A 20,036-nucleotide genomic window follows, 5' to 3' on the forward strand; every position below is an offset into this window, starting at 1 on the left:
GAGCCTGAGATCAGTCTCTGCTGAGAGGGACCTGGGGAAACCACCTCTCTATAAATAAGCAGGTGAATGAAACGACACCTGAAAAAATGCTCAAGTTCTTCTCGATTCTCATGTAGGCTCATAAGCGCTGGGATCTAGAGGCTGAGGCCATTGGAGGCCCCCAATAAATTTGTTTTATTCATCAATGTGTGATCTGATGCAAACGACAGAACATAAAAAAAGGACACACAATAAACACTATTCCCTGTATGTCCCTTCCCTCAAAGAATTTGATTTAATAGTTAAGGCGAGAAAAATATCACAGTTTGGCAAATAAGTCTCGATTTCAGGAAAACAATTTTTCAAAAATAAGTCATTTGGCAAACACTTTATATATGCAAATTGATCACCAGATTTGTAGTGATCGAATTGATTGCATAATATAATAACAAGGTTATAACATTAATCCTCACGAAGAGAAAAAGTGCCAATCGTGAAAGAAGACAATTGAACTTGGCTTCTAATGTGATTGAATATTTCAGTTCATCAAAAAGCCCGCCACCCTCTGTTGGGGAAGAATTCTTTGGTTGTGTGGTGCGTAACTGGCCGTTACAAAAATGATAAGTCGCAAAAGTTCAAAATGTTATAATACATTTAATATTCTGACGATCCTAAAATGGAAAACACTTTTTGACATTAGTTTTTCACAAGGAATCACGTGTAATTATCGGGCAGTCTATAGTTACCACCCCGTATATATACATATATTTATATATGGGTCATTCCCAAAAAAAGTACATTCCCCATTTTTGAGATAAAAAATTCAAAGTTGAATTTTCGAAATAAAATTGATCTCAAATTATAGCCAATGACAAGTTTGATATTTCATAAATATTTTTCACTTTTATTTTGTAAAAATATTAAATTTTTTAGGTTTTATGACTGAAAAACAAGGATTTTGTCCACTCTGTTACGAAAACAAATATCGCTGTAAAAAAATAAATATTTTTATTTCTGCTTTTTTTACCCCATAAAATAATGAAATCAGCTTATTCCTTACACATGGGCTGAAAAAAAAGTAGTTTAAAAAATTTTGACTTTTTTTTTTCTGTCCCTTTGATCATTTTCATGATTTTTTCGAAATAGCACATAGAAAAGTTTATTTTTTACATTTTTTCAACTACTTAAAATTACATTTTTTTATTTCTGGCAGACAATGGGTTGATAACTTATAATTTAACATCTTAGTTTGAAGTGCTTTTAAATTTTTTTGCCTGTGAACTGAAAAAATGCTTCCCGTAACAAAGTGGACAGAAATGTTTATAACTTGAGTAAGCAATCACAATTATTCTAAATACTTTTCTTTTTTCAACAATTATATAGACAATATGAAAGGTATCCCAGAGACTCCTCTATGACATCTGAAAAACATCCACGCTATGAGGAAATTAAAAAAACACACGCCCCCCCCCCCCCCATGGGTTGAATTTTGGCTCTGACAAAGTTTTTCAAATCTGGTCAAAGTGGATATAAGATATATCTTTGTCATCAGCTCTGAACAGCTTCCTAGCATCATTCATAATTTTGAGGCACATAACTTTGACCTCCACCATCATCTTCGATGTCATTTTGGGCTACAACAACGTATCTGTATGTAGATTTATATACACCACCAGAATCAAATTTCATGAGCACATGAACACCTGCTTTAATTAGACCAGTTGACATTTCGTCATTGCTATTTCCTTTGGAGTCGATAGCATAGTTTTCACTATTTTCTTGAATGTCATTTTCCAGATTCAAACTCTGAAATCGGTTGTGTGGAACTTCCAGTTTTATACTTCTTTGGCAAGAGTAAGTTTTCTTTTTGTAGCATTCACAGAGATTAACATTTCTTTCATAAAAGCAAGAATCATCTCTGTATTGCAGCAATCCATTACCAGTTGCTACTATTTGGTGGACTGCCGTAGTGCCTTTCAGCACATTTGGGATAAATTTTTTATACCTTTTATTTCTTCATTTTTGATTTCACATAAATTTTACATCTTTCAAAATTGTGAAAAACTGAGTAGCATCCAATATGTCATTCCCACATACTATCAGCTGTCCTTTTCACCATCATCAACTGCTCCTTTTCCATGGTTTGCTTCAAAAAAATTCCAAGTACACCACTTGATATATTTTGAGAAACCTTTGTCCAATAAGTAAAAATTTTTCTTTTGTTTGTACTGAATAGATCCATCAGAAAAAAAAAAACCATATATTTATTTCATATTCTTCTTTCATCACTATCAAAATCGGTTCCAAACGAGCCCAAATAGATGAAGGTCCATGCTCCAAATTCTGTGACACTGAGCAGAACACTTTGCCGCTGTGGTGGTCGAGTGGTTATAGTGACGGACTCGCAATGCGAGGATCCGGGTTCAAACCCCACAGTGGTGGTCGGCTGAAGTTGGTTTTCTGTGGTTCCCAAATTCAAGGAACAAATGCGAGCCGATCTCCTCGTTAAAAAGTCTCGCCACAGAGAGCAACAGTCCTACAACAATAAATCATTCAATCATAACGATAAATCACACTTCACTCATAGTTAGAAAAACTGGTGGCAGATGGCAGCACTACACATAACAAGCATTACAGAGAAACAAAAACTTCACGTCAGTTTTCACTATACATACACGCACATTCCCGCATGTACCGATTCGTTGGGGGTTCCACGGGGTGCATGTGTGGTGTAGCAGTAGTAGGTAGGGCCTCCAAAAAATGGCTCGGGGATCCGTGATGTTCTTAAGTCAGCCACCTCGTTGGGCAATTTGCCTGTTGTGGCATTGTATTTGTATTTGTAAAATTGGTTTCAAATTCTGCAACATACAGCACAGAGGTATGAAGACTTACTTGATTTCTTGACCCACCAAAATGATAATTTGCAATTATAATTTTCACTGAAATACACATGAAGAACAGCTCCATGTTTTTGTATGTTTCTAATGCATATCTGGTAAGCTCTATATTAGTGCTAGATGTTAAAAACGTGTTTCTTGAACAATTTAATTTCTTTTTGGAAAACACTGTGGAACCTAACAGACTTAATCAATCTACTCTTTTGTTATTTTTGTAACATCTATCATTTTGTCATTCTTTTCCATTTTTTCTTGTTTCCGATGCCATTCTTCACACTATACAGTGCTATTCTCATCCAGCGATTTAGAAATTTCATTCATAGATACCATCTTGTCATGACAATTCAAACATTTGCCATACATACAGGATTTAGACTTTCTGCTACACGTGATATCATCAACTATGGTTTCAGGAGATGTTGTTTGGATTAATCTCAGTTTATATAGTGCAATCAATTTATATTTCAAATTACTGTGCTGCCAACATAAGCATGTTTCCCTATTTCCAACTTTCTTTTACTTCCGAAATTTTTTGTTGAAATTTAATGGTAATTTGATGTTGGTATAAATCTCGCATTTATGTCTCACATTAGTGATTGAGTATATCCAGTGAGACTTGGGGGGGGATAGAGCCGGAAAACAAAAATAATATAGGGAAATAATTGTTCTGTCCCTTAAAATACAGAATGTACTGCCATATTGTCATATAACCTTTATTCATACTAAAATGCCCCTTTATGCCAAATCTCCCTGGATCTGTGCCTGGCAGTGATTTTGACGATCTGTACTATTTATTTTTCGTATTCAACTGAAAAAATATAAAATGGGGGAGAGTGTGGTATGAAGGGTTTAAATTGAATAGATAACTTATTAGATTTAACTTCAAACCTCTTAACTAAGAAAACTTTACTTTAAATCAGTTTCCATTCTGTTGTGTTGGTTGAGTTTTTGAAGAAGTAACAGAGGGGACAAATTAGCCTAAATTATTATTTTTCATTATAAATTTAAATTATTTGTGAAAACTTTTATTATATTTTGAAGCATATCTCCATGTGCTATCACTACATGCTGATATAGATGAAAAAAAAATCTCAATTATTTATGATAATGATGTAACAGAGTGGACATCTGACAGAGAAAAATCTGGTACTAAAGACATAAAATGAATATCAAGTCATTTTGCAAAAGTCAAATCCAAAATTGTTGATCAAGCATTTAAAGTAAACCTTCCAATGAGCTCAAAAGTGTTATCAGATTTAATCTGGTATAAAAATATATTTCCCAAATGGCTGTAACCGAGTGGACATTTTAAAATGGGAAAAACTTCAGAACATAAACAAAAAAAGTTTTTTATAAGAAAAAAAAAATTTTTTTTCAAAATTTTATTGTCAGTTTTATTCATCTCTCGCACATATATAAAATGTGATTCCAGGTTTTCTGAAAAAAAAAATTCCAGGTTTACACCACGTCTCTTTGTAACAAGCTACTCGCTAACTTGTTACATTAATTTGTAGTTAAATTTTAATGAAGCATTTTAGAATATAATTTTATTTACAACGCCAGACAGTCTGGGAACTGGGTTGGACTTTTATTCAGATATCGTGTATAGAAATAGGTGAGGCACCTATATGCACAGGTGTTACCTCCAACGCCTTTTGCAGATTCTCAGAATTGACCCTGCCCTTTGAGCAGTGGTACCTTGAGAAGGAGTGGCAGATGGATTTATCATTGGTATGTAGACATCGGGGCAGCAGCAAGATTCCAGTAAGGGATTCTAGTCTGGGACCCAAAGGGGAGGGGGTGTGATGTTTAGGAGACGGAACCAATGAGAGGGAAACAGGAGGAAATTCGACAAGAGAAGGTGGTTGAAAGAGACAGAACGAACTGGGTCTTGATGAGAGGTGGTTGTCCGGTTTTTGGGGAACAGTGGAAGGAGCGGAAGATGACGAAAGCCTGGGGTAAGTCTTGACCTATTGCTTTCTCCATTCCTCTCTTGCTCAAGGAGTAGTAGCATAAAACATATGTACTGATTTATAAGTATGTAATTTAAAACCATCCTCATATATACATTATTTTTTAAAGCTGTAAAGAAATAATCTTTTACTCTGACCTGAGGACAAGGGTTGAATAATTGAGTGGTATTAATTGGTATCTCGAGTATCAAACCCCAGATGCTGAGAGTAGCTCTGGGACATCTTTGTTTAAGAGACGTGGTGCAAAAAGACGTACACTTTTTTGAAGCTGGGACAACCAGATTTTGACGTTTTGCTACAAACAATGATTTAAAAAAAATTAGATACCATCTGAAACAAATTAAGAAACACTGTATGACAGAGAATTAAATAAAGAACTACAAAAAAAATTTAAATTATCACCAGAGTGCTCTGAAATTTTGTAAAAAAAATTACAAAGTCTCGGAAACAGTTTGTACACTTTTTTTGGGAATGACCCATATACACAGTTGACGCTCATTATAACTACCTCATGTTATAGCGATCATTCCATTACAATGACCAGTGGGATAAGACCCAAATGTTTTCATAGAAAGACAATCGTATATATTTTACTTTCAATACAACGACCTTCCCACTATAACGTCTATTTTGAAGGGACGAGGGGGTCGTTATATTGAGCGATGACTGCATATACATATATTTATATATGTTACTGTCAAAGCCCGAAGTTGACCATTTCGTGAACTGGCAAGCCCAGTGGACCCGACAAATATCCGAATTATGGCCTTTCGCCAGGCCCTACATGTCGATCCCTAAGATATCGATATTCAGATTCCTTTGACTGTTAGAGTTGCCATAGCTAACCATAATAATTATGATTAGCTATAGCTAATTATAAATGGCAATAATTGTCACAAAAAATACTCCAATGCGGCAATAACCTTGAACCATAGGCATCGATATAGGTTCGATACACAAAGGCTGGCCAAAGCTCGTATTTCAGACATTGGAAGGGTCAACTGGACTAGTCAGTTCATGAAGTGGACAATTTCGGGCTTTAGCAGTAACATATAAACCGTTATTCTCCTCTCTGGGCTAAATCCCCCGCCGAACTCCTACTGTGGGACCATAAGAGCTGGACCCCCCAAAACAACACTTTGCAGTGTACACGAATTGAAAGGGTTCTGTCTATAGTGAAACACAAAATGATTCAGAAGTGGGGAATATCCATGAATAAGGAACTAACTATTACACGCGTCTTCACTAGCGTGGATTTGGTAATCTGTAAATTCTTCCTTAAACCAACTTAGAGGTTGAATTTTGAGAAATTTTTTTGGGAGTCTCAACAGTATAAAATAAAACTACTGACAGAATTTTATGTTTATAGCTTCAGCAAGGATGTAGTGAGAAGGGGGGGGGGAGATTGGGGATCCGGTCCCTTTGAAATGTGAGAAAATTATTGAAATAAGGGAAAAGATGGCTAAATATATTATTTGACCACTTTGTCCCCCCTCCAAATGAAATTTCTGGCTACGGCCTGAGCTTCAGTGGTTGCGGCTCGGCGATGAATCAGTGAATTAGGGTGTCAAGACATGTAATTTTATACATATGAATTAAAATATTTCTCTACTATTACATTGCTTTCGAAAAACCTTGAAAATTTTAAATTAAGATCTTCATGATACGGTCTAACTTTGTGCAATATTATTTGGCATTTAAAGTCTATTTAAAACTTAAGCAGGAAAGAATTTCGAAAAATTCTCAAAGAAAATCATAAGGAATCTGTATGCGGCGGATAGAAAAAGCGATAAATGCCAGAAAAAGGCAACCCTAAATCATTTGCTTTTCGCCAAGTGGGAAAATTAAATGAATTTCCAAATTATTGATCACCATTGATCTTGGTATGTGGCACAAACCACTTGCGGCGACAAACGGAAATCCCGACAGAAAGCGCGAAGTGCGGCTTATACAGCGAAATTAAAATTTGAAAATTTATTTGATCACAATTTATCATTCTCATCGACGCCCCTCGCCGCGAGAAATGCAAATCCCGACAGAAATCGTGAAGTGCAGCTTATACGACAAAATTGAATTTTTAAATTTGACCTTGTCAGGATTGTGACTTGTCTGGATTATGACCCAAACGCGACACTAACATACTAAAAAAATACTAGCAGAATATGTCATTTGATTTTTTTAGTTAATTGTTTCACCAAATTGATAGTCTTAAGATGGAAATCTGACAGAAAATTAATATCACTTATATAATGATTTAAAAATAAACCGTTTTCAATTTTTTAGTTTGTTATAAATGTTATTTCTACTTCTAACAGAACATGATTACGCCTATATGATAAAAGACTTCAAGACCCAAAATTTTTCTTAAATTTAAATTGTTGCTCTTACGAGGCTAGAAGCTAATATTTCAATGAATATATAAATTCAAGCTATATATACAATCTTATCAAATGGTGGACAGCAATCAAAAAAACCACTGGAAGGAGATTTATAAAAAAAAAAAGACTGTCTTTAACATAGTTTTTTTTTTCATGTCCTGCAAGTTATGCTTCAATTGAAAGAATATTTTCAAATTTTGTAATCTTAGAAATCATATTGGCACAGATAGGGCAGCTAAATTAATTTGTTATCAAATGTTAAGAAGTGCAGCTGAGCGTGATTACTAGTGTTTGATTGTTACATAAGTTTAATTTCATTCTGTATAGTCATATCTATTGCATTTTTCTAATTTTCATGTTACAAATTTTTATCCCATTCTTGTATCTTTTATGTATCAATAAATCTAATATTTCACTTCAATACAGTTCAGTTTTCAAATGTAATCCCATAGCTTGATAACCTGATATCAGTCATACAACCCTTAAAATTTTGAAATTCAAAACAGTATATTTAATTACATTTAATGTAATTAATAACATAATATAAAATTTATTATTTGATTATAGAAGTTACTTCATCAAATTGTAAAGTTTCACTTATAGTTATAAATAGGTAGTTTTGGACAGTATGGTAAAAAACCACAGTATTTACAGTGATTTTTACAATACTGTCCAAAACCTTGCCAACCCTGCTTCCAAGTCATTTCGTGAAATCCTTCTTGAATATGGGAACCAGGCACCAACAATTCTCCAGTAGTCAGTGAAATCAGGAATTCTATTCCAGGAACCACTGTAAATAAATGTGTCGACATTTCTCTATTGCCACTAAGATACACAGATTTCAGGGTAGGAAATATATCCAAAAGTCAACTGGAAAAGTCCATTTCTAATCTCAATGAGAAAACTCCTGCTCTGCTTCGATGAGATTAAACTCCTAGGATATCTCATGATGAAAACATTTTAGCTAAGGTTCAAGCTAACATCTATTCCAACCAGAAAGAAGCCAAATGAATAGTTAATCAATTGATTGTTACATGTTTAACTAAAGAATTTTCAGCTGATGGCTGATGATTAGTAAAAAATATGAATTGTTAATCAAATGAATTCCACTGGAAGAAGTGATAGATCTGTAGGCAGCTGGGACATTTATTTATACATCTGGTTAATGAAGATATTTTAAGACAGACTGTCCTACTTGAACCTTCCATCTTTACATGAAAGAACGCAATATCCAGGATTTGCATATAAACATTTTTACAAGATTATTTTAGAATGATAACAGAAATAACATCAAATGGGGGCATTGATCAGGTTCACCCAATGAGTCATTAGATCTATTACGGGCATTGATCAGGTTCACCCAATGAGTCATTAGATCTATTACAGTGGTTCTCAACCAGGGGCCACGGATAAAATCTTGCAAAAGGGGAGCCACGGCTAATGATACGGGGGCCACGAAGAAATTTGTGACATTAAACTTTTTTTTAGTCACTCTGACTAAAAAAATTTAATTTCAAATAAAATGCATAGAATTTTTCCCCTATTCAAGTAACATTAACATGAGGAAGGAAATAAAAAAAGTGGTTCATGTAATCTCTGTGGTTTTACGACTTGGGGGTGACAGTAGGCCCTGACACAAACTATAGAAGAGGTTTAAGCAAAATGGAATAACTGTAAAGACAGAAAATTGTGTGTGTTCAGACCTTTCATTCAAAGAGGGCTGCCATAAAGAAAACAAAGATTTGTTGACCATTCATTGACATTCTTTTGAGTGCTGGTAGTAAATGTAATCCAAGAAATAGATGGGTGAAAAATGAAAGCTTGTAAAAAACCCATCGTTTTCATGCAATTACAGACGGATAGCCATCTAGTTTAGCACAAAGCTATCTTAAGCCAGCACTGAGTGGTCTGATGGGGAATATATTTATAAAAATTGAATATAGAATGATTGCTCTGGGGTATTTTTTATGAATTTTGAAGTGGGGTGCCAATACATTGCCTCTGCTGAAAAAGAAATAAAGTCGAATTCAGTTATAACGAACTCGAAGAGATCAAATCATACATGGGGAAAAATACCCGTGAAATTTAAAATTTTTTAAAATTACATTGCTGTGATAATGTATTGGGTCTTCAGCGAGGGTGCAAGGGGTGCGGCGCACCCGGGCGGCAGGTTGTAAGGGGCGGCAGCCTAGACTTTACTTAAGACAAAATTTAACACAGTAAAAATTCACGACATTACGCTTTTGAGTCATACTATACCTCGACAACTGAAATGTTGAGAAAATAGACAAGGCCTCTGATTGTAATACCAGAAACAAGAACGTAAGCTATCTGGGCGGCTCGAGACAAAATCTGTACCTGTGTGGGACTTATATTTTGCACCTCCTACCTATTGCTCTCTCCATAGCCCCTACCTCCTGCATCAGGGAATCTTTCGTGGTTTTCCACGGGGCCCCTTCTACAATTAATGTATAGAGTGAAAAAAGAAAAGTTTTAAGGATTTAGTCCCGTACCTCAAGCTGGAGGATCCCTGTCAGCCCTACCCTTAAAAGGTCATGCCCCTCCCTCACAATTTATCCAAACAACTCCTAACAAAACATTTTTTTCGGCCTTTTATTTCGGATTTTGCGCCCCCCCCCCCCCAGAGCCGACAGTTTGGTTTATTTTGGTCAACGGAATTTTTTTTTACCCATTCACCCCGGATTTAGCATCCTCTTAAGGGGTGCCCAGTGGGGCCGCAATGGGTAGCATGGGCAAGCGCCACCCATGTACTCTATTTCAAGGGCCATGTGTGCATTTTGGTTCCCTGACCTATGGCCCCCACAAGAGCCCGGGATAATTCTCATAATTTTTTGGATTTTTCAGGCTATAAATTAACTATAGAAGGGACCGTGAGAAATCTGACTGGGAGGAGGCCTGCAAAAGATCCCAGCCTAGGGGCCCCATACCCTCACTCAGAATTTGATCCACAATAGTCAAATGAAGGCAAAGGAAAAATTTGGTTTTTCACTTGTGGAATACCGGAAACGCCTTGGAATAAATTTTTTTAATAAAAATTACCTTTCCCCGTTAAATATCATCTTTACAGAATAAGTGATGATGGCTCACAAAAATAAGTGCTCTTTCAAGGATTAAGTTACCTGGCATTTATTAAGAATGTTTTTTGTTCTAGAATTATTTTACCAAAGACAAAAAATTTTCTACTTCAAAAGTGGGACGTATGGTCACGCACATTATGCACGATAAACAACGATGTGTGGCTTTCTTCTGGAAAAAAAATCAGGTTTATCTTCAGGTGCCCTTCACCAAAGCCCTATCATCCACCTGGCAGGGTCGCCAGTAGGGGCGGCACATGAGGCTTCGCACCCTGGCGGCAGGTAAGCTCGAGCCACCCCTGTATTGGGACTTCCTCTAAGATTGGCACCACATCTTTTTTTAATCGATACTGTAATGTTTCCTTTTAACTGCCCTACTACTGGCTTGTAGCACATCCTAAATAATTTCAATGCAATTTTCCTATCCTGCAAGAACAATGTCGTGGACATTAGAAAAAAATTTCTAAAAAAGGCGTATGCAAGCATTTAAAGCAATTTAAATCCGTTTATTAGACACTCACTGCATCTGCTGATTTCTAAAAAAAGTGCAATAAATTCACACGTAAGTCTTCACTTTGAAATGTCCGTAACCCGCTCAATGCGTCTCTTTATATCTGTCAACCTAAAATTTATGGTTTTTAGTGTTGATAATACGCATGCAAAACCAATTCAGCGACGCGTTTTCACAATCTGCAAAAACTGCTTGGATTTGATAGTTGGAAATGATGTCTAAATGCCAAAGATTTGGAGTTTGAATCAAAATGAAAATGTGTCAAATAATTGAAATTGTGCTTCGTATAAATGAAATATTTTAATATTGAAAGCTATATATATAGAGATTAATCTCGTGCCCGTAGTCATACGTCACATAAATGTGAAATTTTGTCATAAAAACTGAGAGTGAGGCAAGAATCCCCTTGCGCACAAGTGGAATTTCGAGGCATTTACGCACAACCGAGCCCGTCTTGTCCATTTTTCTTTTTCTTCCTTTTGTTTCCTTCCTAAATTTATAAAAGTTAAAAGGACATAATTATTATAAAAAGGACTGTTTTCAGATCAAATTGCCGAAGTTGAATTACTTTACTGCAAAAATGTCAGATTTTTTTTTTGGGGGGGGGGGGAAATAGTCAAACCCAAATCGTATTAAAGACCCTTTATTAATATTACACTTTGGTCAAACCCAATCAGACCGGAACTCCAAGAGACCAGAGAAATCACTTCGTAACAACGAAATTTCGTTACAAAGGAATTCCAGATTTTTATATTGTTCCTATGTAAACCTATCCGAGGGATTAGAAAAGTTTTCGTTAAAACGATATTTTCCCCATTATAATGGTATTTGTTAAAATGAGAGTTGACTGTATTTCGTCTCAAGTTATTTTTTTATGTATATATGCAGGCTGCATGGGTAACACGACGTATGGCACTTTACTGGTGGCTGGTTAGTCTTAGAAACATACCCAAGTAGAAAAAGTATCCAAATCACGTGTCCAACTCAGATATGTCATTCATTTTGTAAAGGGTTGTATAGCTATAAAATAAAAAAACAACTTTCTATACAGTCCCCGTGTGCCAAAGAACCCAATTAAGAAGTTGTTGCTTTGTCTTTTTGATGCCAACTAAAATAATTTCACGTTTTTAAGTGCAATATTCACCAACATATGCAAATTCGAAAAATTGAGGAAATTTGGGAAAAACAGCATTAAATGTGGGTAAAATGGTTTCCCCTCATTCAATGCTGTTCCTTTCCAACTTTCTTCGAATATCTCAGTGAAAATTTGAACTTAGACACGTTGAATTTTTTTGTCGGAGACCAGGAAACAACTTTCCAATTGGGTTTTGGGGCACAGGGTGTCCGCATAAAAAGTTAACATTTTTATTTTGATAACTGTGTAATGCCAGGCAACATGAATCAAATATCTGAGTACTACACATTATTCGGGTACTTTTTCCAACTGGAAGTATGCCTCTAGGACCACTGGTTTGCCAGTAAAATGCCATACGCCCCGTTACCTATGTGCCCTGTATATTACATAACAGTTCAACAAACTGATAATTTTCTTATTTGAAAATCTGATTATTTATATTTTCCGATGGGTTTGAAATCCTGATAATGAATCATTATTATGTTCACACGAACAGTTTTGTCACTGCGTACATGATTTCTCTGGAATGAATGGTTCAAACAAATATTTAAAAAGTTTTCACACGTATTTTAGTTCATTTTTTTAAATTCATAGTAGGGCTATAACATGAACCTATCCTTGATACATGTATCATTGTTGAAAACGATGTGGAAGGTTGAACTTTTCAATTGTGATTCATTTGTGTGTGTGTGTGTGGCTACTCCCTCATTACTACTTTTATCCGCACGAAGAGAATAAAATTAACAAAACTGCTTGCTACCACTTTTTGCGATTTTTATCATTATAAGAATGCATATTTTGGAAGCTACAACTGACATTTCTCAATGAAACCATAATCTCTTACACACAAAAAAGATTACACACAAGACATTGTGCCGTCTTCAAAGCGCAGAGTTTACATTGATTGAAAATATATATTTTTTAAATTGGACTGACACAACACATAAAACATACAAATCAAACTGAGAAAAACACAAAACAATAAACTTCACAAAAAGTAACGTTACAAGGATACAGACACTTTGTGACCCCCCAAGGGATTTATTCTATTTTTATTGTATTCTATTATGTTTATTCTGCTTTTTCGTTATTTTCATAAATTAAAAATTAATCAAATTAAAATTCAAAAATATTTATACTTCAGACAATTTTTTAATAATTATCTTCTAATGTCAAAACGGGGGGGGGGGGGGGTAGAAAATTATTCATGTTCGCAAGGGGGCCACAGGAATGAGAAATGGTTGAAAGGGGGCCATGGACAAAAAAAGGTTGAGAACCACTGATCTATTACATTGTGAAAATATTGTCAACAAGTGAATAAATCTCAAACGTAGGTCAGCAGCCAACAACCTAGAGAGCGAGTACAATTATGTAATTCAATTATTCATAGAATATGATTTCTGATTGGCTATGATCACCAATCACACAGTTGATCTGGACTTATTCTTGAACCTCCATGCCAGCTCGCAACAGGTACTGTTACCAGGAGCACAGTAGAGGGTATGTACACTGCAAGCAGATTTTCTGCCACACTCATTTTCATAAGCTGATCGCCCAGTGCCTGTCAGAATTTAAAAACTTGCCCTCACCATGTGTGTACTCTGAAGATTGCTATTTGTATTGCTTTTCTGTTATGTCCCTTCAGCAGAGTAATAGCTTTCTCTGCTTTGGTGACACTACATAAGACATAAACATGGTAAAAAAGTGAATACAGTATATACGCCGAGATTTTTTGTGAAAAAATTCGTTTCTCAAGTAGGGGGGGGGGGGGTCGGCTTATACTCAGGTCAGTTTTTGATGACAAAATATTGACCCACGAAATAAGTAGTTATTTTTGTAGTAGAGTTTGAGAAACCGGCATTATTGGTATGAGATATGTTCAAACTCCACAGAACCAATAATGTCAAAGCCGAAGCAAAGAAATTGAAAACATCATTGGGTTTGATACCAGGTGGCTAACGTTGATTGTACAGCCTTTAGATGCGAGCATCAACAAGCCTCTCAAAAACTATTTTAGGAATTTGTGGATTGAATGGATGAGTTCCAATGATAAACATGGTTCCGAAGATAAAAAATTCAAGGACTTTTCAAGCACTTTTTCAGGCAAAATTCTAAAATTCAAGGACGTTTATATCACACTCGATAAAAATTGATTTTCTCAAAAAAGGTAAATATATTCTAAATCTAAATTAAAAACTTAATAATTTTTAATTATCAATTAAAAATGCTCACTATTTGATATATAACTTTCATATAACAGTTATAATTCTTGTTTTTATTCATAGACAATACCAAATTTTGAAAGGTCTTGCTTTTAAAATAACAATTGAAGTTTAGCATACAATATGGCATTTAAGAAAAACCATTTCATTTTTGAAATGATACTGAACTTTATAAGCAGCGAAAAAAAAAAAATTAGAAAGCACATAGTCAGATGCATTCATTAATTTAATATTCTGACATATACAAATCCCGTTATAACGAACTGTATGAGACCGAAGAAATAACTTTATTATAATGAAATTTCGTTAAAAAGTAATTCCAGGTCTTTTGCATTGTTCCTATGTGAACTTATCTGCGGGATTAGAAAAGTGTTCATTTAAATGAGATTTTTGCTATAATGGTATTCGTTAAAACAAGATTTGACTGTATCTGAAAAATATTGGGGCGATATTAAATTTTTCTACCAAAAAGAAAAACCATGAATAAAAAACATTATTCTTCACACTTCAAGCTATGAAAAATTATGTAACAGCTTAATCAAAAGAGCATGAAGAAAAATAGGCATGAATTTTTTTTCTAATTTTCTGGAAAAGAATGTTCTTAGAAGACGCTTTAGAAATTACCTTTCTACAATCTGCTAATGTTCTGGAGAAACTGAATTCTACCATCCTGAATCTTCACCTAAGCAACAAATACTTTCATCATGCTTGTTTAAATATTAATTCCTGAATAATTAAAATATGCACTGCGCCATCTCCTATTTACTACAAAGCATCACACAAGTTATCTTTTAAAAAAAATCATGCAACTTAAATAAATCAAGAAACCTTGGCTCATGTGTTTCATATAAATCAGTGTTATAAATAATGTGTCTAAACACAAGAAAAAACGCTAAAGGGATATATATATCGCATATGTTTTACTACATATAAACTTATCAGAAACTTGCATGGCAGACTCCTGCATTAGAGAAGTAAAGTAAAAGGCTACAATAAAACAAATTCAATTTTTCATTGAGTCTATAATTTTCACTAATGACTCTTGTTTGTCTTTTGCACTTCTACGCAAACTATTTGACTTTGCTAAAAATGTCATGTCACCCAATTCCTCTGCTAAACTATCAGCAGATTTCAGCAAAGCTTGTATGTCGTTTTCCAGGCTGGTTTTTTTTTTTTTTCAGTTCCATTAAATCAGAGTGTTGACAATCTGCCTTTCTTTTTTCTGCAATGCTCAATTTTTGGTTTTCAAGATATTCTGCATATCTTTTTCGAGCATTCAAAACAGGTTCTCAAGCTTTTTGTAATATTTATATTCACAGCTTTTCCACCTGCATGTATATGAGTATACTCACAAATAAGCCTCTGCGCAATGTACGAGTTTTCCCCAAGATTCTCAACCTCTATCTTCTTAGTGATGCTGAAGCCCCTTTCAACAGTAGCCTGGCCATGGCTCAACAATGTCAAACGTTTCACGATTCCCCATAAATTTTGGTACTTTGCTTTGTTCATCGTTTCGAAGAACAGTTCATCTACTCGAGAATTTTTTATATCAAATTCCTTATACCGTGAGTAACTTCCTAACACTACTTCTTCCAAGTAAACATTGTATTCTTCCATGATTGTGTCGCAATCATTTTCTAAAACTTGATCCTTTTCAACAAGTGAGTTCAAAACATGTTTGAATCGTGGCATGCAAAAGTTTCGTCGAACATTTTACAAGGGTCAAAACAAGAGAGATTCCTAACAATAGAAAATTGAGCTGGTGAACGCTCAATGAATTTCTGCAGTAGATGAATCAATAAGTTTTTGAAATCTTTAAGGAAAGCAAATATTTGAAAATTAACACACTGATTTGGAGCTGAGTAGTTTTTTCATTGCATTATTGGCCGCAAAGACAGCATCAATGCGTTCTATATTAGAATGATTTTCTGAATCAGAGACATCTAGTTTCAAAAATTTAAGCATGGTATTCGCAGGTGACAAAATATCTGTTTTTACACATTGCTGCAACAATGAAGACAAAACTCTACTGTAATCTTCAACCAGAAAAAAAAAATCATTGACTGATCAGTCTGATATACAGTCAAAAAAGGTTGAAGAGCTTTTGCAACAGATAAAAAAGCTTGCAGTTTTGCAGGCAACAATTTGTCTTTAATGTGCCTCCTAAAAATATCATCATAAGACTTGTACTGTGGCCTGGTCCTATTTTTCTCTACGGCAGAAGCATACACTCCCAAACATGGAAGCAATTGCAGAGCACACTCCGCAACAGGCACATTCTCTAACCAGCGGTGGCGCACAAATTTCTTTGGGAAAGTAGCAGCTTCAGCTATTTTTATGAAATCCTCACACCTTGCAGGGGAATCTTTAAACAGGTTGTAGATACTGGACAGGAAATCATCAATTTCCCATTCACTTGCCGAACACCCCTTTTGAATGCATTGTGCACACTATGCAAGCTGCACGTTCCTATATCTAAGATTTGTTTTTGAAATTCCTTGGATTTTCCATCTTGAAGTGATCTAAAGAACTTTGAATTGACATTTGGTCCATCCATAGACAATTGTATTCAGCAACTTCAATGGAGAAATGACATTCTTGAATGCTTCCAACATGTCATTTGATGTAGTGTGTCGCAAAAAACTGATGTCAAAAACATGGTTTTTACCATATTCTTAGTCCAAAACCACACACGCAAATCGAGTTGCTTTTTTGTTCAATGTTTCATCAAACAATACAACATAACAGTCTTGTTTAACAAGCTCTTCGAATAAAACATCCTTGAAATATGGTGCAAGACCAAATGCAGTGTAATAGGCTGTTTTTTTCTCCTCATGTAGACATTGATGCATACTGGCTATCTGGAAACATTTTTTGAAAATCTCAGCAATGTTTTGATTTGATTTGTAAGAGTCGTGATTTTTGATGGTGTGCAATGTCCAGAGAATCTCTGCATCAATCACACACGTTTTCAATTTATTGTGGTTTTGGAGGTCCTAAGGGGGGGGGGGGGGTTTGGCTTATACACGAGTATAAATGGTAACTCAAAATTTACCCTCACTCATCTGACTTCTTCAATCGGCCTTGAAATAAATCATTGTTGCTTTCATGGATGCAAAACCACTTTTACCAAACACAGGGACCAACCACGGGCCCCTCCGGAGGAGGCATGCTCAATTACAAATACAACGCCACAACAGGCAAATTGTCCAACGAGGTGGCTGAATTAAGAACATCATGGATCTCCGAGCCATTTTTTGGAGGCCCTACCTACTACTGCCACCACACATGCACCCCGCCCACACCCCCCCTCCCCGCGGAACCTCCAACGAATCGGTACATGCGGGAATGTGCGTGTACGTGTATTCTCTGTAATGCTTGTTATGTGTAGTGCTGCCATCTGTCACCAGTTTTTCAAACTATGAGTGAAGTGTTATGATTGAATGATTTATCGTTGTAGGACTGTTGCTCTCTGTGGCGAGACTTTTTAACGGGGAGATCGGCTCGCATTTGCGCCTTGAAGTTGGGAACCACAGAAAACCAACTTCAGCCGACCACCACTGTGGGGTTCGAACCCGGATCCTCGCATCGCACTTCCAATAATTAACTAAAATAAAATGTTTATTAATGTAATTAACAATATTCCCATGCTAATTAATCAATAAATATTTATTACATTTTAACAAAAACAACTTTTGCAATTTAATTATTTTTTGCTTAACTCAATGGATTACTGTGTGTTTGAAAATTCTTTTAATGTTATTATTAATCATATAATATGTAAAGGTTTTTCTCCAGTTACTTTTAGTATGCTTAATTAGGAAGCTATTTTGCAAAAAGTAATAAAAATTAGGTGAATATAATGTATTTAATGAGGCATAAATAATGCAGATTAATTAGCAATGATTTACGATATACAGGGGGATTATAACTAAGGTTCTCATTTCAAAACACTGTAAAAAAAGAACGATTGTCAGAATGACTTGAAAATTGACATGAATATTCCTGAAAAAATTCAATTTTATTTGATAAAGGGGAAAAAATACTTGAAAATGTAAAATTAATGACATCATCAAACATGGGGGAAATTTGCTTGCAGAATGGAAACGATAGCCAGTCATGGCAGAATGATACCTTAATTATAGCATTTCATGATTTCATAATTCATGGAAACATCACAAAAAATGAAGTAATTGAACAAATAACTACAACTTCCTTAAGAAATGTTAAATATGTTTTCCACCGCGTGTTCTGGCTATGAGGTTGAAAGCACAAAAATTCTTGTTCAACAACAGAATCTGAGTATGCCATGGTCATAATCTGGATGTGCTTTCGATTCAGCTTTATTAAACCAAACGTGCCCCCCCCCCTCCCCGTTAATATTCCTGAGGAACTTCTAACATAATATAGGGAATGTGCTGGAGATTGCAATTCACCAAAGTTTGCAATCTGACCACTGTTTATAACATTTTGAGGTACCCCCACAGCCAGAAGTTGCAAGGGTTAAGGTGCATCCTCTCAAAATGGGTCTTCAGCAGCTGCTTTGCTGGTATTGCAATGTGCATCTTGATAGAAGTTCTATCCACACACTGATGCTGTGGAAGTGCCGAAATGATGTGGTTGCCCAAAATAGATTATACTGCTCGCCAAGTACAGCATCATCTACTTGCACATTTTGCACTTTTTTCTTTTGTGAAATAAACTTCCATTGCTTCAGGAGTATCCATGCAAATTTTTCAAGTCATTCTGATCAGTACTTATTATATAGTTTTGGAATCAAAACTTAAATTATAATCAAGCTGTATATAGCTGATTATTTTTCATAAATCTGTTACTACTATACAGTAAAACCTTGATTAACTAGGCTTAACAGTGTGTGTGTGACAGTATAAAAAAAAAAAAACAACTATTAAATATTAAGACTGGGAGATATACAGTAGGAGATGTGCTACTTCTTATGGGAAAGAAAATAAAAATGTATGTGAAGGTAATGTAACTACTAGTACACTAGTCTTTGTCCATTAAGGACAGCTGGTGTCTTTATTGCATTATAGGACCACCTGCCCCTAGCATGATGGTGTCACTACTGTAGCTGCTTCTTTGTGAAGGGAAAAAGAAACCCTGTGAGATAATACACCACTACATTTAGATGTGTGATGCAATCCTTATTCATGAATTTGCTAAAGATAGAGCATCAGAACGTAGCCAAAGGTTAGAAAATGTTGTAAGAATGAGGAATTTTGGCTTTTATATATAACTTTAAATAACTAAGACACTTCATATGAAAAATATATATATATTCTGGCCACTTTTATGAGACTTTTTGAAAAAAACCACTTATAAAATCTCATGTCATTTAAAGATATACCATCAGAATGTACCCCAAGGATATAAAATGTGGTAAAAATGAAACATTTTGGATAATAATGAACCAATATCATATTTTTCAAGGAAAAAAATTATATCTAGGCAACTTTTATTTGATCTTTTGAAAAAAACCACTTGGTTAAAAGCAAAGTTTAAACCATGGTTTAAACCAAACAACCCTGGTTCCACATAACCACCACCACAAAGGATAACACATTGCAGGCAAGTGACAAATCCAGCAACGGCAGAGTGCAGCAGGTCCACATACACGGTTTAAAACTGTGAACTGTTTGTGGATAAGGAGCACAAGTTCTTATTACAGTCTCATTTGCATATTTACACAGAAGTCGTTCGTACCATCGCCACCTATGGGTTGTTTTTTGAGTTTTTTCCGTATTAAAAAAATTCCTGTGACCTAGCGATATTAACCCTGCAAACATTTTTTATAATTTCGGTTATTTTTCTGATTTTTATTCACT

At 35.1% G+C, this 20,036-nt stretch overlaps 1 protein-coding gene and 1 pseudogene across 3 annotated transcripts in view; both read right to left on the minus strand.

The window, feature by feature from the left end:
* Positions 1–20,036, minus strand: part of LOC149080338 (WD repeat-containing protein 20) — a 221,024-nt gene that overhangs the window by 76,491 nt on the left and 124,497 nt on the right. The window lies entirely within an intron of this gene.
* On the minus strand, positions 16,099–16,759 carry LOC149080339 (uncharacterized; annotated as a pseudogene).

This window comes from Pholcus phalangioides, unplaced genomic scaffold (genome assembly GCF_987345545.1).
Source record: "Pholcus phalangioides strain wild (caught in Gottingen) unplaced genomic scaffold, Ppha-v1.0 ptg000011l_1, whole genome shotgun sequence".
NCBI classification, from domain to species: Eukaryota; Metazoa; Arthropoda; class Arachnida; order Araneae; family Pholcidae; genus Pholcus; species Pholcus phalangioides.